Genomic DNA, 23341 nt, shown 5'->3' on the forward strand with positions numbered 1-23341 from the left:
GTTGGCGGTTAATTTGTATATTGCACTGATTAGCCAATGGGAGGCGTAGCGAAGGTATGGTCAATTACCACGTTTGTCTATTATTAGATAGGATGAGTTTAGTTAATGTTTTTAGCTTCTCAATTTCTAAACTTCTGAGTCACTGCTCCTTCATCCCATGGCAGAGGAAGACATACTCTCCTCTTCCAGGTCTACTTCTCCCTTGTGTCTTTGTTCTCATCCCCCACTTCTTTCATTTTCTCAAATTCTACCCTTACTTACAAGCATACCCCAACTTTCCCCCTACCCATGAAATTACACTATTTTACTGAATCTATGATGTACATTTCTTCATTATTATAATCTCTAAAATCAGGATATATCTTATAACTGGTGGTATCTGGAAATTAACTAGCAATGCTTCCCCCCCTTGTTAGTATATACGATAAAGGTGCGTCTTATAAGCATGGCTTTTGTAGAGCTGATGGGATATGGCAGTTGCTAAGACCTAGAGGTTCTATGTTTCAACAATAGCTCTATGGTCACTATTTCTTTTGGTAACTCTTCTTCCAAATTACTGCAAAGTCTGTGACTGACACTGTACTCTCCAATGTCTGATTAATATTCCTAATGCACATCTCTAATCATGCCACTATTCTGTTCAAAATTTTCTAAAGATTTATTATAGAGGTGTTCAGTGTTCTCTCCAAACTACCTTTACCTGTTGCTACTCTCATATGTGCACACTGTGGTCTAGGAAAATGGAATAACCTTGTAAATCACCTGCATCTCTGCCTCTCTCCTGCCAACCCAAATCTTTCAGGACACAGCTCAAATATTACCTCTTGGGCAACCAAAGGTAAACATTTTCCTCACCCTGAGAGTCCCACAGCACTTCATCTGTTCCTCTCATGCACCTCTTTCACCTTGTATTATAGTTTCCTACTATACTGAAAGCCACCTGAGGCCAGGATGTAAGTCGGACTCATCCTTATACAAACATCTCATTGATGATAGTGTTGACAAGCAATAAAGATGAACAAAGTCACCATCAACCCAGCATAGGGGCCTCCCAAAGAAATGGCTATCAGTGTAAATGAACAATTAACAATCAATGGTATAGGATTATTGCAATAGGGCCTCAAAGGTTATATACTAAACTGTTACAAATGCTACGGGTGGCTGGAAGACAGGTGGCAATTAAGACTGATTTTCACATGCTTAAAATTTCTGTAATGAATACATGCTGTTATAAATTTTTTTAAGTAAAAGAATTTTGGGAAAACACTGAAACAATTAAGAACTAGTTTAATGATTAACACAAGTCCATAAACAATTTATGTTTGGAAAGTGTATATGGATCAGTATTTTTGGAAGCTAAGTTAGTATTTGTAATTATCCATGGCATATACTACTTGAGTTAAAGTTTTTTTTTTAAATATATAATTCTTTATTGTTCAAAGTATTACACGTCTCCTTTTTCCCCCCATTGACCCAGTCCAGCCCTCCCTCACCCCTGCCCCCCCACCTCGAAACCTCACTGCCTCATGGTCTGTGTCCATGGGCCATGCATATATGCATACAAGGTCCTTGGTTGATTACCTCCTACCCACCCAACACTCCCCCGCCTTCCCTCCGAGTCTCTGGATCCACTCCGTTCATCAGTTTATTTTGTTACTTAGATTCCACATATGAGTGAGATCATGTGATACTTGTCTTTCTCTGACTGACTTATTTCACTTAGCATGAGACTCTCCAGGTCCCTCCATGTTGTCTCAAAGGGTAAGAGATTCTTTTTTACTGCTGCATAGTATTTCATGGTATAAATGTACCACAGCTTTTTTTATCCACTCATCTACTGATGGGCATTTGGGCTGTTTCCAGATCTTAGTATTGTAAATTGTGCTGCTATGAACATAGGGGTGCATACATCTTTTTCTGATTAGTGTTTTAGGTTTCTTAGGATATAGTCCTAGAAGTGGGATCACTGGGTCAAATGGCAGCTCCATATTTAATTTTCTGATGAAACTGCATACTGTTTTCCACAGTGGCTGTACCAGTCTGCATTCCCACCAGCAGTATACTAGGGTTCCCTTTTCTCCACATCCTCGCCAACACTTGTCACTTGTTGATGACAGCCATTCGGACAGGTGTGGTGTGATATCTCATTATCCTTTTAATTTGCATCTCTCTGATGATCAGTGACTTTGAGCATTTTTTTCATATGTCTCTTGGCTTTCTGTCTGTCCACTTTGGAGAAATGTCTACTTAGGTCCTTTGCCCATTTTTTAATTGGATTGTTTGTCTTCCTTTTGTTAAATTGTATGAGTTCCTTATATATTTTGGAAATTAACCCCTAATCAGATGTATCATTGGCAAATATGTTCTCCTATGTAGTGAGCTCCTTTTTCATTTTGTTGATGGTTTCTATTGCTGTGCAGAAGCTTTTTATTTTGATGTAGACCCATTTGTTTATTTTCTCCTTAGTTTCCTTTGCTCTAGGAGATGTATTGGTAAACATACTGCTAGAAGAGATATCTGAGATTTTGCTGCCTATGGTTTCTTCTAAGATTTTTATGGTTTCATGACTTACATTTAAGTCTTTTATCCATTTTGAGTTTATTCTTGTGGATGGTGTAAGTTGGTGGTCTAGTTTCATTTTTTTGCATGTAGCTGTCCAATTGAAGAGACTGACTTTACTCCATTGTATGCTGAAAACATTAATTTTCATTAAAATGTACTACTATGTAGTGGGTATGTTGGGTATCACTCACCTTTTTCTTGATCAATAATTTTTAAATATTTAAAATATTAATTCAAGATAGACAGTATAATCTAAACTGACAAAGTCATATTTTAAGATATGTCATAGTAAATATTTAAGTTTAAAATGTAATAATCATAATTTTTCATTGCAAAGCCCTTAAAGCTTGGGAGGAGGGCAGACACATAATATTGATGTGAAGTGGAAGAGTTTTGTTTTTTAAATTATATTTTATTGATTTCAGAGACGAAAGGAGAGAGAGATAGAAACATCAATGATGAGAGACAATCATTAATTGGCTGCCTCCTGCATGCCCCCTACTGGGGATCAAGCCTGCAACCCAGGCATGTGCCCCTGACTGGAATCAAACCTGGGATCCTTCAGTCTGCAGGTCGATGCTCTATCTACTGAGCCAAACCAGGTAGGGCAAAGTGGAAGAGTTTTTAGGCAGGAAATAAAATATTCAACAAAAATGTATTACATGAGTAAGAATAAGGCACTGTACTTGAGGAGTAGATGTAATTTCAAAATATTGAACTTGATCTTAAGAACATGTGGTTCAGGTGAGGAGGAAGATATGAAAAAGTTAAACAAAAGGAGTGAAAAAAGTAACATAACTATGACAAACCAGGATAAATCTAGTTGCTAATAAAGTATATAAATGAATGCTAAATAAATTCAGGGTGGAGAGATATCTGTATGGACTAGGCCAGTGGTCGGCAAACTGCAGCTGGCGAACCACATGTGGCTCTGTGGCCCCTTGAGTGTGGCTCTTCCACAAAATACCACGTGCGGGCGCGCATGTGCAGTGCGATTGAAACTTCGTGGCCCATGTGCAGAAGTCGGTATTTTGTGGAAGAGCCACACTCAAGGGACCAAAGAGCCGCATGTGGCTCACTAGCCGCAGTTTGCCGACCACTGGACTAGGCTGATCAGGAAAACTTATTGATCTGGGCAGCTTCTGAAGGATGTACAGTCTCCACGCATTGGAGAGGAAAGGGCAAAGTTAGCAATAAAGACAAAGATACAAAGGCATAAAAACATAAGCTGTACTTGGAAAATAGAAGGCAACTAGTAATACAATCTGATTAGACTATAGGAGTTATTTATAGGGTGATCGTACATCTTGGCTTGTCTGAGATAATGCTGTTGTCTTGGATTATTAACACATTCCCTTTCACTCCCCCCGGAAGTATCCCATTTTAGACAATAATTGATATGGTCACCATCACATATTTTACTTATCTGAATTTAATGTCAACAAAAATCTCCCAAGTGTTTTCCATATGTGCTCTGAAAGAGAACATTTGTTGATTGCTCAGGAAAAAAGGAAGCATTAAAGATAACAATAACTATAGTTTCTATAGTTACTCACAAGAGGAGCTTTCTAAGCCCAAGGAATCTGCTTGGCTTGTAACAGATATTCAATAAGTAACTATTTTATCAACAGATGTGTTAATAAATGAATATATGAAGGAATAAATGAATGAAAGAAGGAAACAAAGGTGAAAACAGTGGTTTCAGTTAAGACTTTTGAAAAAAAAGTTTTATTGATTTCAGAGAGAGGAAGGGAGAGTTAGAAACATCAATGATGAGAAAGAATCACCAATCTGTTGCCTCCTGCATGCTCCCTACTGGGGATTGAGCCCGCAACCCGGGCTGATGGAGAATCAAACCGTGACCTCTTGGTTCATGGATCAACACCACCAGTGAACCACACTGGCCTGCTCAGTTAAGACTTTTAATGAAACCAATAATATCTCTTTTAGGAAAAAGCCAGTTGGAAATTCGACATATTGTACATTATCTTCTCTAGGTACTGTGGACGAAAGGTGCCACATGCTAACCTGACAAGCTCAGGGAAGGCCTGCATGGCAGTCTTGCAAACTCTAAGACCTAAAGTAAGCACAAAGGATGGTCTGAAATTAAACTTTACTAAAAGCAGTTATGGTGGGTAGTCATGTCCTAGGCCTGTATTTTCAATGACAAGGTCAATCTATACCTTAACTGGGCCTATTGTCGTTTTGCATCTAAGATAACATAGCTATGAAATGTCTGGTAACTTGTAGCTTCCCTTTTTCCAGACCCAGAGCATAACCAAATGCAACTGGGTGCCTGGAGAGAGACCATAAGTTCCTTCACTGTTATTGTTACCATGTTAATTGTTGACTGTTAACAATCCTGTACCCACCTATGTAAATGAAGCATGTTGTCTATCTTTTACTTTTTATTCAATTCCAGAGGTTTCCCCGCGTTGCTTTCTCCCACCTCCCTAATCTATCACCAATGGATTTCATGTAACCCACGTCTCCTCTTTTGATTGTAATGTATAAAACAAGGTGAAAAACCGCCATTCTCCAGAGCACTGTCCCAACCCACTGAGATTCTGCTTCCCAGCAATTGTCAACAGTTTGGCTCAAATAAACTCACAAAAATTCTTTACAGGTTTGAATGTTTTTATGTTAACATTACATTCAGGGGTTTTAGATGAAGATATAGCTAAATACAATTATATTCGTATAGTGTTTATTTTTGAATAGTATAGAACCAATCACTATTAATGAAGATGGGAAATAAGTGTAATGATTTTCAGTTTGGACATTGATTAATCATTCATTTAGTCACCCCAAAATATGGAATGAGTCCTAGTTTATACCTGGCAATTGGCTAAATGGTCGCAAAGATAAACCAGACAGACAAATCTTCCCATTGTAGTCACCAGGGGATACAAGCATGTAACAAAATACATTATAAATATTGTAAAATGGACTATATTAGTGGTATGAGTATAAATATAGGAGCAGAAAGGAATCAACGTTTGTGCAGGGTCGTAAAGAAACAGCAGGGAGGGTGAATGGAGAGAAATAATAGGAGGCAGAGGAAGCACCGTGCATAAAGAAAGGGGGTAATGAAAGAGCTTAAAATGTTCTGAAATGGGAAGGAGTTTGGTGTGTCTGGAATATATTGTATGTGAGAACAAAATGAAGAAAAACATTGGGTCCAAGTTTTTAAGCAGGGGTATTATATAACCAAACTTATTTTTGTAGGGAAATATCTCTGGTGATACTAGAGGCAGAAGCCAGGCAGCTGTGGCAATAGCTGAGGAGAGGGTATGAAGTAGGCTGAGACATGGAAAGAGAGAGGAAAGGTAAGATTCAAGAGATGTTTCAGAATGGTAATAATACTCACTCAAGACAGCCTCACCTCCCGGGTTTAGGCACCTGCCCCTTTCCCCCAATAGCCTTAGGTAGTACACACTAGTTATTATTCACCTTCAAGCATTTTAACCTTTATGTTGAAAGAATAGGTAGTTCTATAGTTATTAGGTAGATACATTGTAGAACTTGGCTCTAAGACTCTTAAAGGGACTGTGTCTGAACTGGAACTCTAGAGTTCAAAACATACTTCTGTCCATGTAAGAATGTTTATAGCCCTAGACATTTTCTAAGACAAAAAAGGGGAAGAAATATACAGAAACCTACAGGTAACTATAAAAAAAAGTGATAAAATAAATCCACAGGATACTACACTTTTTAAACAAAGGACATTGTCAGCTGAGTAATCGGTGAATATCTTCACAGAGAGAAACCAAATGATGGTTTTGCCAGACAATGACAGCAAAAGAATTAAAATGAAGAGTGGCAAAATAATTTACATGAGATGAGAAACCATAAGCTAGTAACAAATGGAAATGTCCTTGAAGCACTTTCATTTCAATAACACTGAAGTCTATAAAAATTGCAGCCAGAAATTCCTCCTTTTGTGCCTTAGTGAGCACACAGAAGAGACAGGGACTGACTCTTAAGCAAGGAATAATGCCATGCAAATGAACATTGTTTTTTTCTGTGCCTTTATGTGAACTATCTCTCCTGAAGAGAGATTTTAACCTTTAACCATTGCAGTAATTCAGATCAGGATTGTCAGACACTGCCCACTATCTACAATCATATGCATTTCTTCATCACTTAGTACAATTACTGAAGAAGAGAATATTACACTAAAACACTTTGGAACCTAACTGTCCCATCTCCTATTTGAGAGTGTTAAATAATCTTCGGCAAGAAAGTAATTAAAATGTTTTCTTCTCTCTCTTTTTGTTTTTAAACAGAGTGGAGGCAGAGACAAAAGGAATGGGAAAACCTTTAAATACACCAATTCTCTTTTGTTAATCCATAAGGAATACCTTCAGTTCACTTACAGACCAGAATAGTAATATTCTACATTTTATCCAAAGATGCCAAAGCCCCTCTGATACTATTCATACCTTTAAAACCCCCACAGAAACAATCAGGGACTGGAGAGAAGTAAGAGGGGTGGAGCTAGAAATCAGTTCTGCACATGACTCCTCCTCACTTAACGTGGTCTTCAGGACAAATAGGAATCTTGGAAGATTACTCACTGATCAACCTCCACATTTGAGAACTGGGACAATGACAAGCTTCCCCAAAGTTGCAGAGCTGGCTAGGACTCGAGACAAGCCTCTTGAATCCCAGGTCCTTGCTCTTTCAACTACTGCTTGTGTAGGAAGTTGTTGGGTGCAGCAGGCTGAATAGTGTTACCTGAGAATTCATGTCCCCCTAGAACTTCAGAAAGTAATCTTTGCAAACCCAATTATGGTAAGGATAAGATGAGGTCACATTGGGCCCTAAATCCAATGAGCGCGTCCTTGTAAGAAAAAGAAAAGAACACAAGCAGAAAGAGGACAATGTGGAAGTGGAAGCAGGCACTGGAGGAATGCATCTGTAAGCCAAGGAGTGGTGGCAACGGCCAGGGGCCCCGAGGAAACTGACTCTGCTGATGCCTGGATTTCAGATTCTGGCCTCCAGAACGGTGAGTGAAAATCCTGCTGTTATTTCAAGCCACCCAGTTTGTGGAGATTTGTTATGTCCCCTAGGAAACTAATATACCAGGTAAATAGAGTCAGTACAAAAAAAAAAGGGAATGGTCTTAGAGATAATGTGATTCACTGTCATACCTTGATGGACTTAATTTTACTACAGGCATCCACCTGGCAAGTAGACGGAAGTAAGCAGCTCTTTCTGAAAGTAACAGTCTGTCAGCTGAATAAGGCAATTTCTTTTCTAGAAAGTCTGGTCAAATACTGAAAAATTCTAACTTTACCCTTTTTCCTTATAATCCAAATTGGATTTCTTGCCTCTTTTTGATGGTTAACACTGTTCTTCATTTGAACAGTTTTATAAAAAGTTCCCATTTCAAAGCTTTCCTGAACTTTTTTAGATTGGCTACTCTTTGATAACAAATGGGCTAAGAGAGTGCTATATTCATCTGCATCTTCAGTAACTAGTGCATCACTGGTTTTTTAAATCTTGGAACACTAAGTACAGATAAATATTTCTGTAACACATCACACAGGTTATCCATATTGGTATGAGTCAACAAAAATCTGCTCAGAGATATGTAAAAAGCATGTACAGTAAAGACTTCTGGTCAAGATGGCAGAGTAGGTTAATGCTGTGCTTGCCTCCCCCACAACCACATCAAAGCTACAACTAAATTATAGAACCACCCTCATTGAGATCCACGTGAACAGAAGTCCTACAACTAAGGATATAAAGAAGCAGCCATGACTGGGAGGAAGAGGTGAATACTCAGAATGGGTAAGACCCATGTGGCAGTTAAGAATCAGGAGGGATATCTCAGCTGTAGAGGTCCTCCCGGAGGAGCAAGGGGTGTCAGCCTGGAGCAGGGGTCCTCAAACTACGGCCCGCGGGCCACATGCAAATACAAATATTGTATTTGTTCCCGTTTTGTTTTTTTACTTCAAAATAAGATATGTGCAGTATGCACAGGAATTTGTTCATAGTTTTTTTTTAAACTATAGTCCGGCCTTCTAACAGTCTGAGGGACAGTGAACTGGCCCCCTGTTTAAAAAGTTTGAGGACCCCTGGCCTGGAGCAATGGCACTGACTGAAAATGAACAGGGCCTCTGGATGAGACAGAGGGCTGCTATAGACCTAGGCATCTCCTTAAAGGCCTGAGCACAGCACACTTGCTCACAAACCCTCTTAATCTCCAGCAAAGGAACAGCAGTTCAAAAGCCAGGAGCACAGGAGGAAGTAAAATGACTAGCTGCAGGGAGAGGGCTGGAGGAGAAAGGGTTGGAACAGTTCACTCTGGAGACGGATGTGCTGGCTAATGCCACTGTTCCTTTGTTGAACCCTCCCACAACTCAGTGGGCCCAACACAGATGGGTGCCAAATCTGAGCTCTCCATGAAGCTAGCTAACACTGTTCACCCTGCCCTGGTGATTCCTTGATACCAAACTATCACAGGCAGAACCTCTTCCAGCAGTTCCTCCACACAAGGAGCCGCCTGCCTCGGACATTCCCAAAAATCTCTCCAAGGTCCACAAACCCCAAATAAGCAGCGTCTGGACTTGGTGTGCCCTGTACCTCCTGCTAAGCTACCCCAAGCCCAAAAATCAGCGACCAGTCTCAACTGGCACTGTGACTCCCATCAGGCAGCCCCAAGCCTAGCATAAGCAGTGACCAGTTTGGGCTTGGAAAGTAGCCTCAATTAAGTGGCCAGAAACTCGGCATAAGTAGTGGCGGCCTCAGCTCACATAGTGGCATCCACCAAAGGGAGCTAAGCCTGACACTAGAGGCAGCTGGCTTAGGTTCTCGGAACAGCCCCTCCCAAGTGCCTTCAAGCCCAGCTTAAGTGGCAGATAACGTTGCAGCTCCTAACACACAGCCAGCCCTAAGCCAGGCACAAGCAGAGACTAACTTTGACCTGTACCGAAGCCTCTCCAAGGAGGCTCCACAGCCGACACATCCAGTGGCTGGCTTCAGACCACACCAGAACACCATCCAACCAGCTCCACTAACAGAGCCCCGCTAAAGCAACTCCCACACAACAGCTCATTCACTGTAGTCAACAGTCAGCCCTCACAGCCAGGCAGCATGAGGGTCAATCCCACCAACTAATGTGCCAACAGCAATCCAGGTTCAACTAACTACAGTGGAAGGGCATACAGAACCCACAAGGGACACCCCTGGAGCACCTAACTAAGCTGGCTAGGGAGACTGCACCACTGGGCCCCACAGGACACCCACAAAAGGCCTCTTCTCTCATCTGGAGATGTAGCAGGTCTACCTAATACATTGAAAGAAACACAGGCAGGCAGCCAAACACAAATGAAAAAAAAAAAAGCCAAAACTCAATAAAAAGAACTAAACAAAATGGAGGCATGCCATCTATCAGATACAGAGTTTAAAACACTGGTTATAACAAATTGCCAGTTATAAAAATAGTCATAGGGATGTAAAGTACAGCATAGGGAACACAGTCAATAATAATGTAATAACTATGTACAGTGTCAGATGGGTGCTAGACCTATTGAAGTGATCACTTCATAAGTTATATAAATGTCTAATTACTATGTTGTATACCTGAAACTAATATAATGCTGTATGTCAACTAACTGAAAAATAAAATTAAAAAAGTTACAGAGATGTAAAGTACAGCATAGAGAATCTATACTAATAAAAGGGTAATATGCTAATTAGACCAGATAGACCAGTCATCTTCCGGACAAAGCCACATTGGCAGGGGCCAAGGCAGAGGTGGTTAGGGGTGATCAGGCCGGCAGGGGAGGGCAGTTAGGGGCTATCAGGCAGGCAGGCAGGCAGAGGGGTTAGAGGCGATCAGGCAGGCAGGCAGGTGAGTGGTTAGGAGCCAGCGTCCTGGATTACGAGAGGGATGTCCTGTGGGATCGCCCTAAACTGGCAGTTGGACATCCCCCATGGGGTCCCGGATTGGAGAGGGTGCAGGCCGGGCTGAGGGACCCCCTCCACCCCTCCGTGCACTGGGCCTCTAGTATAGTCAACAATATTGTAATAACTGTATGGGGTCAGTAGGGTTCTAGACTTATCAGAGAGATCACATTGAAAATTATATAAATGTCTAATCACTATGTTGTACACCTAAAGCTAATATAGTATTATATGTCAACTGTAATTGAAAAATAAAAATTATTAAAATTAAAAAAACAAGTATAGTAAAATGTTAATGACAGAATCTAAGTGGTCACTGTAAATATTCTTTCAGCTTCACTGTATGGAAATTTCACAATAAAATATTGGAAAAACAGTAACTGGTAATATTAACAATAAAATAAAATTCTAGCAGCAGCCCTATTAAATCAGAAGCAAGGCAACAGAGCTCACTATCCCTAATACAACTTTTTCTCTTGCTACAATTTAACATTTTTCTGAAAGTCCTAGCTAGTACAATAAGACATGAAACAGAATTAAGAAACAAATTGGGAAGGAGGGCCACAAAACTATCATTTGCATATTATACTTTATCAAGAAAACCAAGGGATAAATTGAAACACCTAAACATAATCAGTGGTTGGATACTATATACACAAAAATATCAAAACTTTCCCATGTATAAGTAATAACCAGTTCGACAAAATAAATAATATGTATATTCATGAGAGCAAGAAAAATGAGAAGTAAAAATACCTAAAAGGAATATATATAAACCATGCAAAAATCTGAAAGGTATAAAAAAGATATAAGAAATAAAGGGGCATCTAACATATTACTAGGTAAGAGTGAATAATATGACAATGTCACTTCGTCCCAGATAAATTTTTAGTTTTAATGTACTTTAACTGAATTAAAACACTTTTTTTTCCTAGTGGGAGTGGTATAAGTCAACAATATAATTTTAAAGTTCACCTGGAAAACCAGATAAAATTGACAAGAACATTGTGAAAAGAAATAATAATAAATGGTCCCTATCTTGTCAAATATAATGAAATTATAAAGTTATAATAGTCAAAACTTTGGTTTAAGAATTGATAAGGTCATAGAACCAACATATAAAATAAATTTATATGCCAGAAAGAATCTTAAATCTAAGGAGGAAGAGAAAATTGGCTACCAGGAAATTAATACCAATTAGATCCCAACCTTATGAACTCGATATATTAGGGTTAAATGTAAAAGTGAAATCATTGAAAGAAAAACAAACTAGAAGAAAACATCTGGATCAGGAGAAATAAGTAATGGAGCCAGTCCAGAAATAGAGCACTGGATTTGTCTACATTTAAATAAAAATGAAATAAATTGCAAATACATGCAAATGTAAAACAGAAGGAGTTAATGGTTTTATTCTATAAGGAGCTGATCTACACCTCAGTAAGAAATTGTGAATATACAAGAGAAAAATGGGTAAGGGAAAAGAATAAACAACAGAAGATGAAGTATGAATGGTTAATAAATGTATAAAAATGTTTAGCCTTACTAGAAGCAGAAGCTTATATATGGACAAAAATAAAACTCTGCTTCTCACCTACAGAGCTGATTTTCCCTCACCAAAAAGATGATTACAGTAGGCATAGGGGGTGGGGGGAGAAGCAGGTTCTGGTGAGAGGAGCAGTGTGTGCGCAAGGCCACCATTACTTATGTGGATAAGTCCAGCTTTGTGGAGGGAGGTGGTGGTAATATGCCAAACATATCATTGCTCTTAAGAAAAAAGGTAAGTACCAGGGTGTTCATGTCAGTACTATTTAAAAAGGCAAAACTGGGAAGAATTTAAATGTCTAGTAAAGTAATAATGGTTAAATAAATTATGGTAAAGTCTATTTGAAGAAGAAAGAGGGAGCCATTATAAATCACATTTTCAAAGAACATCTCAAGACATAGGAAAATGTCAGTGAAAAAGGCAGATTAGAAAACCATATATGAGTTATTCTAACTATGTTTAAAACACATAGATGCATATAGAAACATTTAATGCACCAAAATATTTTCAGTGGTTTTTTTAATGAATGGAAATAGTTTCTTCTTTATACATTGTTTTCTAAGTAGTTTACAATAAAAACATTACCTAAAATAAAGCTAAATTGGGTCATGCAATATTACAGAAACCTACCTCTGATTAATTTTATAACTTCTTTTCAAAATAGGTTTCTCTCTTTCACCATCCCTGTATCTGTCTATAAACTGCAACATACTGTTATGAAGTTAGGACCCGAAGTAAATACAGTGTCAACTTAAATGTCCAACTGCAGGGTACTAGGTAATAGTACATTCTTTCTTTTTATTATTGATTTTTTTTTTTTTTTTACAGAGAGGAAGGGAGAGGGACAGAGAGTCAGAAACATCGATGAGAGAGAAACATCGATCAGCTGCCTCCTGCACACTCCCTACTGGGGATGTGCCCGCAACCAAGGTACATGCCCTTGACTGGAATTGAACCTGGGACCTTTCAGTCTGCAGGCTGATGCTCTATCCATTGAGCCAAACCGGTTAGGGTGGTAATAGTACATTCTTAAAATGGATTTAATCATTAAAAATCATGTTTTCAAAGAGCATATAAATAATACTAAATACAAAACTGTATAACTTTTTGTTTAAATATATATAGATATATGTACTTAACATAGAAAAATGACTGAAAATAAATACATGAAAATGTTAGTGATTATCTTTAAAGGATGGTATGAAGAGGTATTTGAAGTTTCTTTTTTATTTTTTTGCATTTTACCATATTTTACATAAGTATCAGCTAATTTTTCAATTAAAAAAGCATTATTTAAACATAATGCTTATTGTCTCAAAGCATGAGAAAAATAGAATTGCATAAATTTATTTTTTAAAAAGAAATGTTCTTTATCTTAATGCCTTTTGGCAACAAATTTACACTTTAAAAATTTGTTGTGCAAACACGCAGTGATACAATGAACAAAAGATGTTCTGCACTAATGTAATTTTTTATAAATAAGTGTTCATTTTTAATTCTACAGACTTAAATAATGGCTCTCCCAAAATCAGCTTTTTGGAAGGTTCACGTGAGTATAAGAAAAAACTAAAATATAAATGTGTTCTATTATAGATGAAGCTATAAGTTTTCATGGCTTTGTAGCTTCTTAAATGTTTTTTTTTTGGGGGGGGGGAAGACTGTGAAAAGAAAACTTTTAAGTAGAAAAATTAGTACTAGCCTATGAACAGATAAAAGGATTCAGATATGAGAAGTTGAATTTTGGAATCCTAATTCATAAATGGAACAGAATCCCATAACATAGCTCATTACACACGGATTTAGATAAACCACAGAGTAGATCCTGACAAAGAATCAAAGAACCCAGAGACAAGCACAAAAGGATAGGTCAACAAACTGGCAAAAAATCCTGTGACAATCTGGGAAGAACTCTTCATTTCATTACGGTGGAAACCCCACCATTCGGTGCATAGGTACTGACGAGGTAGGCAGCGAGTTACAGAGCCACAAAGAAATGATGTCACCTAGGAGGCAAGGAATAAGACCGAAAAACAATGATAGTATACCCTCTTTCTGACAGGTGGTTACTATGGAGTCACAAAGTCCACAGTACTTGGATTCTCTGCCAATGAATTATACCATGGACCTCAGAGTGATCGTGTGGAAGGGATGTGTGATGAGGGTCGCAGCAGAAGGAGCCATCATCTCTTGTGTTGTCTCCTTGGTAACTTGGTGGAAGGAAGATGAGACTTCTTTTTTTTTTTAAAAATATATTTTATTGATTTCTTACAGAGAGGAAGGGAGAGGGACAGAGAGTCAGAAACATCGATGAGAGAGAAACATCGATCAGCTGCCTTCTGCAGACTCCCTATTGGGTATGTGCCTGCAACCAAGGTACATGCCCTTGACCGGAATCGAACCTGGGACCCTTGAGTCCCCAGGCCGACGCTCTATCCATTGAGCCAAACCAGTTAGGGCGAGACTGCTTTCTGTATATATCCAGGACCTAACTCCTCAACCCTGTCACATTCCGGCAATTCTGTAAAACTCTACCATGGACCACAGTCCCAAGAATTCCTGAACACAGACATGGAGTGAAGCCTGTGAACACCTGTGAACAACCCACACTTCCCATTGATGCTCACAAGGTGCTGAGCATAACAAGAGAGACCAGGAAGCTGCTTCTCAGACTTCTCTATCAAATCAGCAGTCCCCGTAATATCAGAGTGAGCATTCAGGGGTCTCCTTCCTCTCCCAGGGTTTAGGAATAGAGCCTGAAGCTCATGGTAGCTTACCTTGAAATGTCTTTGATGTCTCTTACTTTGTCTCAAAACGTGATGTAAATTTTATATTCTATTCAATATTATATGCATTTGTTTTAATACCAAAATGTTTCGCATTACCCATCTCCCCCACCCCCTAAAAAATCTCCACATAAAGATGATCTAGAAAAATGAATTTTTTTTAAAAAAAACAGAACTTTAAACTGGAAAGAAGCATTACCAAATCTGCCCCTTTATTTTGCAGATGAGGACATGAACTTGACAGATGAAGAGCCAGAGAGGGGACTTGACTTGCTCAAGGTCACACCATCTAGAACTCAGGTTTCCTGACTCAGTTCATTGGCTCGAAGGAACAGCCATTATTCAGCAAAGACATAATATTGTTTCAGACTTCCTTTAAGTTGTAATGAATCATTTAACCAAACTCCGGTAAATTTCACAAGAGCTTCTGGAAGCAAAGGTGCGGTAACAAGAAACCTATGACAGCCCAGACCACAGCTACATCACACTATGGGTGTTTCCTACTGGGAAAGGGGATTTGATTGCTTTGGAGACAGCACAACACTGACGGCCTTTCCCCTGGGCAGAGAATTAAATAAACTCTGGGGCTTCTCCCTCAAAACACATCACACATGGTTAAAGTCTATGTATACAGTGCAGTTAACCTGTCGTAGAAAAGTTGGCAATAATCTTCAGACACTAGCACCAAATAAAGGCTTCCAAATTCTCATCAGGGTGGTAAGATGCCTTTCTTCACATGTTTAAAAAAGAAAAATCCATCCATGAGAGAATTATGGACACCATGTCTGAAATGTGCCCTAACATAACATTTTCATCTCCCAGGTCCTTCACTGCAAAGATTTTATGTTTAAACTAGAGGCCTGGTGCACAAAATTCATGCGGGGGGAGGGGGGCCCTCAGCCCAGCCTGCACCCTCTTCAATCCGGGACCCCTCAGGGGATGTCCGACTGCCAGTTTAGGCCCTATCCCCAGGATATCCCTTTCACAATCCGGGACAACTGGCTCCTAACTGCTCACCTGCCTGCATGCCTGATTGCCCCTCACTGCCCTCCCTCCCCCTTCTGGCCTGGTCACCCCCAACTTCCCCTTCTGCAGGCCTAGTTGCCAACTGCCCCCCCTCCACCAGCCTGGTCTCCCCTAACTTCACCACCCCCCCCCGCCGGCCTGGTCACCCCTTACTGCCTGCCCCCCCTTGCCGACCTGGTCGCCCTAACTGCTGCCCTGTTGGCCTGGTCACCCCTTACTGCCCCCACTGCCAGACTGGTCGCCCCTAACTGCCCCCCTGTTGGCCTAGTCGCCCCATGCAGCCTGCTGCTCAGTCGTTCGGTCGCCCCTCACTAAGTCCCCTGCCGGCCTGGTCGCCCCACGCAGCCTGTTTGATCATCCGTTTGGTTGAGATGGTCACTTAGGCTTTTATATATATAGATAATTTATTTACTCACAGCAAGCTAACAGCTACTAGACCAGTGATGGTGAACCTTTTGAGCTCGGTGTGCCAGCATTTTGAAAAACCCTAACTTAAATCTGGGGCTGTGTCACATATAGAAATTTTTTGATATTTGCAACCATAGTAAAACAAAGATTTATATTTTTGATATTCATTTTATATATTTAAATGCCATTTTACAAAGAAAAATCAACCAAAAAAAATGAGTTTGCGTGTCACCTCTGACACGCGTGTCATAGGTTCGCCATCACTGTACTAGACCCTACTTACTACTTGACCAAAAGGTTCCAGGGGTAACAATGAATTTAGGAGCTGAGTTGTTAAGCACATTTTAAAAAGCAACACAGGTTTACTATCACTTGTCCAGTAACGTGCAGCCCTAAATGAAGGCCGACCATAGGAGAGATTGCTGTGACAACTATAGAGCAAGTTTTCTTCTAATATGTATTACCTTTCAGTCATCAGTCTTTCTATGAAGACATGAAAAGAAGACTACAAACAATTTTCTGGAGTTGTCAGACAAAAAAAATAAAATGAACAAAATCTAAGCCAGAGAAGGTGGGGGGCTGGGTGGAGGTGGGCAAAGGAAGGGGGGAATATGAGGACATCTGTAAGAGTATCAACAACAGAAAACAACAACTGAGAATCAGTATTTCTTTTGAAATGTGTCTCTTGACTGCATAACAATGAATTCATTAAATGTCCAACCCTCTGTTTTAATAAGGAAGAAAAAGAACATGCACAAGAGGGCAGTGTTTGGTTTTGGTGACCCATGGACTTCCTATTTCCCACTGAAACCATCCAATGTGAGTGGTAATCATGGGACGCTCATGCCAGTGGAGACCCTGGTACCTTGGAGAGTGTGTGGCCACCAGATGCACACTATCAAGGCACTGAAGCTATGCTGTGCCCCTTGCTGCACCTGTTTCACTCTGGCTGGGGAGCACCCATATATATCTTCCTATCCATTTTTTCCAGCCTTTGCTGGTAGCAAGTAGGTTTATAAAAGATTTGTAAGGTGATTGGGGATTGTTAAGTTTCTTATACTTAGCATACAAGTTGTCTTGAGGCAGGGAGCCTATTTTTAAATATGAAGCACTTAATTATAAGCTGGCCACTTACCAATCTGTCACTACTGACCAAAAATTTATAATAATGTGAAGATCAATAGAATAGGTTTGATAAAACCAATCTATTGTCTCCTGTATGGTTTTTCCCATGATCAATACTATACTTCTGAAAAGATGACTCCCTCTTGCCTAAAAGGATACAGAGTCTGTATCTAAAATGAGAAGTCGTCCTCCCAGGGGGAAGTGTCAACAAAGAGCAAACCAACCACAGACAACAGCATAGGTTCTGGGAAAATCAGAGGTGCAATGGTTGGGGAGTACCCTGATACCCCCCTGAGAAGGGAATACACAATACCTTGCACTTAGGAGTACTTACTACTTTCTCTTAAACCTAGCATTTTACTTCCTGTGTCTTAGGCTTGTTTTAGTGGGAGTCCATCAAACTATGTAGGATATGGATAAATGACTGTCTAATTGCTTTTTAAAAATTGAAATTAATTCTAATAACATTGGACAAAAAACATGATATTTACATAATACTGTCCAAGCTGAAAGGTTATCTTACAAATTAAATAAATTTCTTCACAGTGATACTACAGAGCAAATCTGGGGTATAGTCATGTTTCAAGGACAGTATTTTGATGACAAACTAGGGTTTCTATTAGCCCAAAGATGATAATTGTAGGATAGTCGTAAAATAGAACTATAAGGTTTGTCTTGGCCTTTTTAGTGGATGACATGTCAAAGTTGAAACCAATAAAATGAAATATTTGGATGAGGCACTATTATGACTGAGATTTCTATGTACACCGGCTTTCAAAGTATAAAGACCATTTTTAGATTCTTCCTATCACGGAAACCACATAATCCATGGAGGCTTCCTCAATCAAAAGGCAACTATATCAGAAGTAGGATATTTACAAGTTCATATTCCACTAACTCGAGATCTTCAAACATCAAGCACATATGCAAATCTTGGTACATGCTGTGAGTATTTAGTCTGTCAATAATGGTCTCCTAATACATTATTAAAAGGGCTAGGACCACATCTCTGTTGTTAAATACTGTATCCCTCAGTGTCTACCACAATGAGTGGTACAGAGTAGAAGCTCAATAAATATTTGTTGAGTTGAAAAAAGAAAAGCTCACTAGTTTTCTAGTTAAGTCTACAAGTTGGACTCCATCAGTACTAACTTTAATAATATGATGCTTATAACTCTGCTGCTGGGGTTAATCACATCTTCATTGGTGACTCATTACACACACTACCAAATTTACCAAACTGTACTTCATTTCTTTGTAAGCTCTGCCACAGAGCAGAATGAGGAATATGGGGACTTTGCTCCTGTTAATTGGCTTGGGGACTACAGAAATGAGGGATCTGTTGTTTGTACAAAATGGAACTGCTGGCAGATCCTCTGTAAGAAGATGCGAACTTTAATCTGCCTCAAAACATTGTGATAATTTCTCTTTCAGCTATTTCTGTTTGACCAAAAAGGAACCAGGAAGTATAATTTGCCAATTTAAAAATGCATTTAAGGACAGTTCATCTTCTTACTGGCTATGAGAAACGGATTGGGATAACTCTACCTGTCAATAAGTGGGGAAGTTTTGTTTGTTTTGTCCTCAAATAGTCTAATGGACTGAGATGAGGTCATGCCCAGGCTCCTGCTGTCTTATATAAATGTTAAGAACTTCCTTCTATTTGCAGAGGTACAGGAGGAGTTCATGATGTTCCACCTGAGTCGTTCCATAAGGAGTATGAAAGAGGATAAACTCTTTTTAAAATCCAACTTCCAGCATCCATTAATTCCAAAACTTATAGTGTATTCTTGCAGCGTTTTCTATCCTAAAACAGCAATGACATCACAAGAGAGAGAAAGGAAGAACCAGCTTGCCAGGGGTTGACACAAAACAACCTGAGAGAGGGCAGAGTGCATCTATTTTAGGTTACCATTAGTTAAAGACCAGGACAGACATCAGATTTTAGAGGACTCAAATCTACTCCCACAAAGTGGTTTTGGGGGGCAGAGAAGCAGGGGAATAACACAATGGTCAGGCTAAGGCAAAATAACACTGAGGCATTTGAAAGTCACTTTTCTGCTGTATTTGAGTCATTTTTACTGGATCACTTTAAATCATGAAATTATGTATCATTGAACAAACAAACTTAAACAAAATTAGAAAATACTGCATTACTCTACTCCCACCCCAAGACTATTATGTCTGGTAGGGAAGACTTGGTATAGCAATTTTCTAGTTTTGCTAAGTTGTAGTGTCTTCTTAAATATTCAATTTACTGAAATATTCAATTTACTCAAGCAACACTCACTGATGTCAGACTTTATGTACAGCATTGTGCTAGCCTATGTACCTCCTGAGTATAACCAAACTCCAGCCTGCAGGAGCCCATAAACTACACTACTGAAGCACCAGGTAAATTTACTTAACAGATGGTAAAATAGTCCATTCTGGTAAAGCTATGACTCAATTTTCTTCCTAACAATGCACTGCTACAACAGAAGTCAGAAGGAAAACTGGATTTGATAATAACCCACATTTATAATACAAGAAAGCAGAGGGGAAAATGGATCAAAAGATTTTTTAAAAACTGAAAACAGTTGAAATTTCAGCATATTTCTCTGAACACACAGGAAAGGGAATATTATTTAGGCTGCTGTCTTCAAAAAGAAAGGCTGAGTCCTAGATGGTGTGGCTCAGTGGTTGGAGCATCAGCCCACAGACTGAAGGGTCCTGGGTTTGATTCTGGGCAAGGGCACGTACTTCAGTTGCAGACTAAGTCTCTGGCCCTAGTCAGGGTTCATGGGGGAGGCAACTAATCAATGTATCTTTCTCTCACATCCATGTTTCTCTCTCTCTCCCTCCCTTCTACTCTCTCTAAAAATCAGTGGAGAAAATATCCTCAGAGGAGGATTAACAACAAAAAAGGCTGAGAAGAATTTTCAAAACAGTTCCAATTTTTAATTCCCAGGATGATTCACAAAGTCCATTCCCAAAGTCCAGTCCCTGTCATAAAAGTCATTATAAATGAGTTATATGTAGGAAGAAAGTGGCACAAAAGTGGATGTAAATACAAATGTTTTGAGAAAAACAAATGTTGCAACTGTGGCAATACAGGTTTTTCTGGGTAACCTACTTTCCCAGCCTCATTTCCTGCCTGACTGACCATACACTCCAGTTACCCACTTTTTCATGCCTCTGTGCCTTTGCATATACTGCTTCCACTGCCATATACTTTCTTCCTCTTCCCAAGTTATCAAAATCATGCTCCACAGGACCCAGCTCCAACATCATCTCAGTGTTGCCTTTCCTCCCACCACTCTCCTCTGTGTCCCACTGCACTTTGTACCTATGAGGGAGGAGTTTTTAACCTGCCTCCTCAGACAGACTGAAACATCATTGAAACCTGACCCTTAAATATGCTTCAGCACTGGTGATGAATGACTTCCTTATGAGTAAAACAATGCAAGACTTTTATTGGCTAAGTCTTAGAAATATAGAAAATAACTCTTCAGAAAATGCCATTTGAAGAAATCACAGCATTCCTTTTGAAAGTTCTTATTTAATATTTTTGTACTAACTGTTTAGTAGTAGGAAGAATATATTTATTAAACACCTACTATGTGTGTAATATACCATGCTTATTTTGCATGCACTGTCATTTATTTACTATTAAATCATAGCACCCCTTTTATAGCAAGTAATTTGCCTAAGGATATATAGCTCGTAGCACAGTTGAGACTGAAACCCCAGATTTAACTCAAAAATTTATATTTTTAACAATATTATCAGAAAACACAAAAGACAAAAGGTAACAAAAAATATACTAACTATTCAACACTTAGGGTGAACCATTATTTAAAAGTATTACCATCCAAATCTTTACCTTTGTATGTCTATGACTTTTTACATTACAGACAGTCCTCGGGTTACGTTGGACCCGACAAACGTTGTTTCATGGTTAATCGCCATCTCCCATCCTATCCTATATAATAAAGAGGTAATATGCAAATTAACCCACACGCCATCACACCTTCACAAGATGACTGCGCTCACAGCAGAGGCGGGGTTCCTGTAACACAAGAAGGCTGTGCCCACAGCAGAGGCGAGGTTCCTGTAACACCAGAAGGCTGTGCCCACAGCAGAGGCGGGGTTCCTGTAACACAAGAAGGCTGTGCCCACAGCAGAGGCGGGGTTCTTGTAACACAAGAAGGGGCTTGATGGGGGACCTCAGGCTGCATCCCCCACCCTGGTGCTGGGCTGGAGGACCTGAGGCCGCGCCCCCCGCCACCTGGCGGGGCTTGATGGGGGACCTCAGGCTGCATCCCCCACCCTGGTGCTGGGCTGGAGGACCTGAGGCCGCGCCCCCCGCCATGGCACCGGGCCAGGGGACCTGAGACTGCTCCACCTGCCGGGTGGGGCTTGACGGGGTCTCTGAGGCTGTACACCCCCGCCCGGCAGGGCTTGATGGGAGTGGGGCCAGTTGGGTCTGGATCTCGCCCAATGGGGGTGGGGTCGGCCGAGTCTGGGTCTCGCGTGATTTCGAGGTGCGCGCGGGTGGGTGGGGACTTGACTCTAGGTCCCACAGCGCACCCCAGACTCTGACAGGAGGAAGATTTTCATATACATTTTACTAATTTTCTTTCATCTCTGACATTTCTATTATAGAGAAAGGGAAAATAGCAATATTAAAATATTTCCTCTAATTAATTCTCTTTTAATGTGCACAAATTTTGTGCACTGGGCCACTAGTGTGAACAATAAAAGGACTGATTTGCCTTCCTTGTTCGAAAATATATAAATTGCATCTGCTGACAACTGACTGAAGTTTAAGTAGCATTTAAGCTAAGAATCTCCCTTTGATTTCATTTACCTATATTTATTCAACATTTTTGCAGAGAATAAGAGAGACCCTAAAGATAAAGTTTGTTTTTTAGACTGAGAACCTATCTCCAAGAGGTTAATTAACTTGGTTAACCTCACACAAAAAATAAGATTGAGTTGCTTATTTTGAATCCTTAGCCATGTGAACCACAGAACATGATTTTTTAAAAAGTATATTTGTTGAACTTCTCAGCCCTTTTCTTTATCTTCTTTAATTTTTATTGTTAAACATTTATTGAACATCTGCTAAGTGTTAAACTATATACTGAGAATTGGTATTCAAAGATGAATAAGACAGAAGTCTTTATTGTATTTAACTAAATTTCTTCTTGCCTGTGTTTCTTAATTTCTTATTCCTTTCAGGCCCTCTTATTCATTCATTTTCCCTCCTGAACTCTTTTCTATATCATCTCCTTCCTCATCTCCTGTTCTTTAATTTCCCAAGAAGCGAATATCCATTTCTTCTTCCTGTTCACACTTTTCTTTTAAGCACACCTCTTACCCTACCCCTCTGTTCTTCTCAGTTGCTTCTTATTTGATCATAATGTAACCTGAAGTGTGTTCTTTAGTATTATACTTATGAAGAGAGTATTATGCTCCCATTTTATTTAAAAAGCAAATTAGGCAATACAACTGTTTGTAAGAATTACTAAATCTAATCTAATAAAAGACAAACATGCAAATTGACTGTACCTTTGCTACGCCTTAATCCACGCCCACCAGCCAATCAAAGCGACTATATGCAAATTAACCCAACCAAGATGGCGGCCGGCAGCCACAGAGCTGAAGCCAGCAGGAGGCTTGGTTGCTCCAGTGATGGAGGAAGCCAAGCTTCCTGGCCAGCTTGAGCTCCACTCAAAGCAACAAAGTTTCAATTATAGAAGATAAATAAACACCAGATATCTGCTTTCAGCAGGCCGTGGCCACGGAGCTGGAGCGAGCAGGAGCCGGCTCTGAGCTCCACTGAAGGCAACACGGTTTCAATTATAGAAGGTAAGTAAATCCCAGAATTAAAAAAAGAGAAAAAAGAAAAAAAGGAGAGGCTGGGAGCTTCCGTTGCCGGGGGCTGGCCAGCCTGAAAACGGCCCTCAGCCCCTCACCCAGACTGCCAGGC

The 23341-nt window shown here is 39.8% G+C and overlaps 1 protein-coding gene and 1 long non-coding RNA gene across 18 annotated transcripts in view; one reads left to right on the top strand and one right to left on the bottom strand.

The window, feature by feature from the left end:
• The window catches only part of HMBOX1 (homeobox containing 1), a 118651-nt gene that overhangs the window by 12648 nt on the left and 82662 nt on the right, over positions 1 to 23341 (bottom strand). The window lies entirely within an intron of this gene.
• On the top strand, positions 14411 to 15514 carry LOC111826506. Its single transcript, XR_002829848.1, has 2 exons — positions 14411 to 14727; positions 15029 to 15514. It is a non-coding gene; the product is annotated as an uncharacterized LOC111826506 (long non-coding RNA).

Source organism: Myotis lucifugus, unplaced genomic scaffold (assembly GCF_000147115.1).
Source record: "Myotis lucifugus unplaced genomic scaffold, Myoluc2.0 scaffold_1, whole genome shotgun sequence".
NCBI lineage: Eukaryota > Metazoa > Chordata > Mammalia > Chiroptera > Vespertilionidae > Myotis > Myotis lucifugus.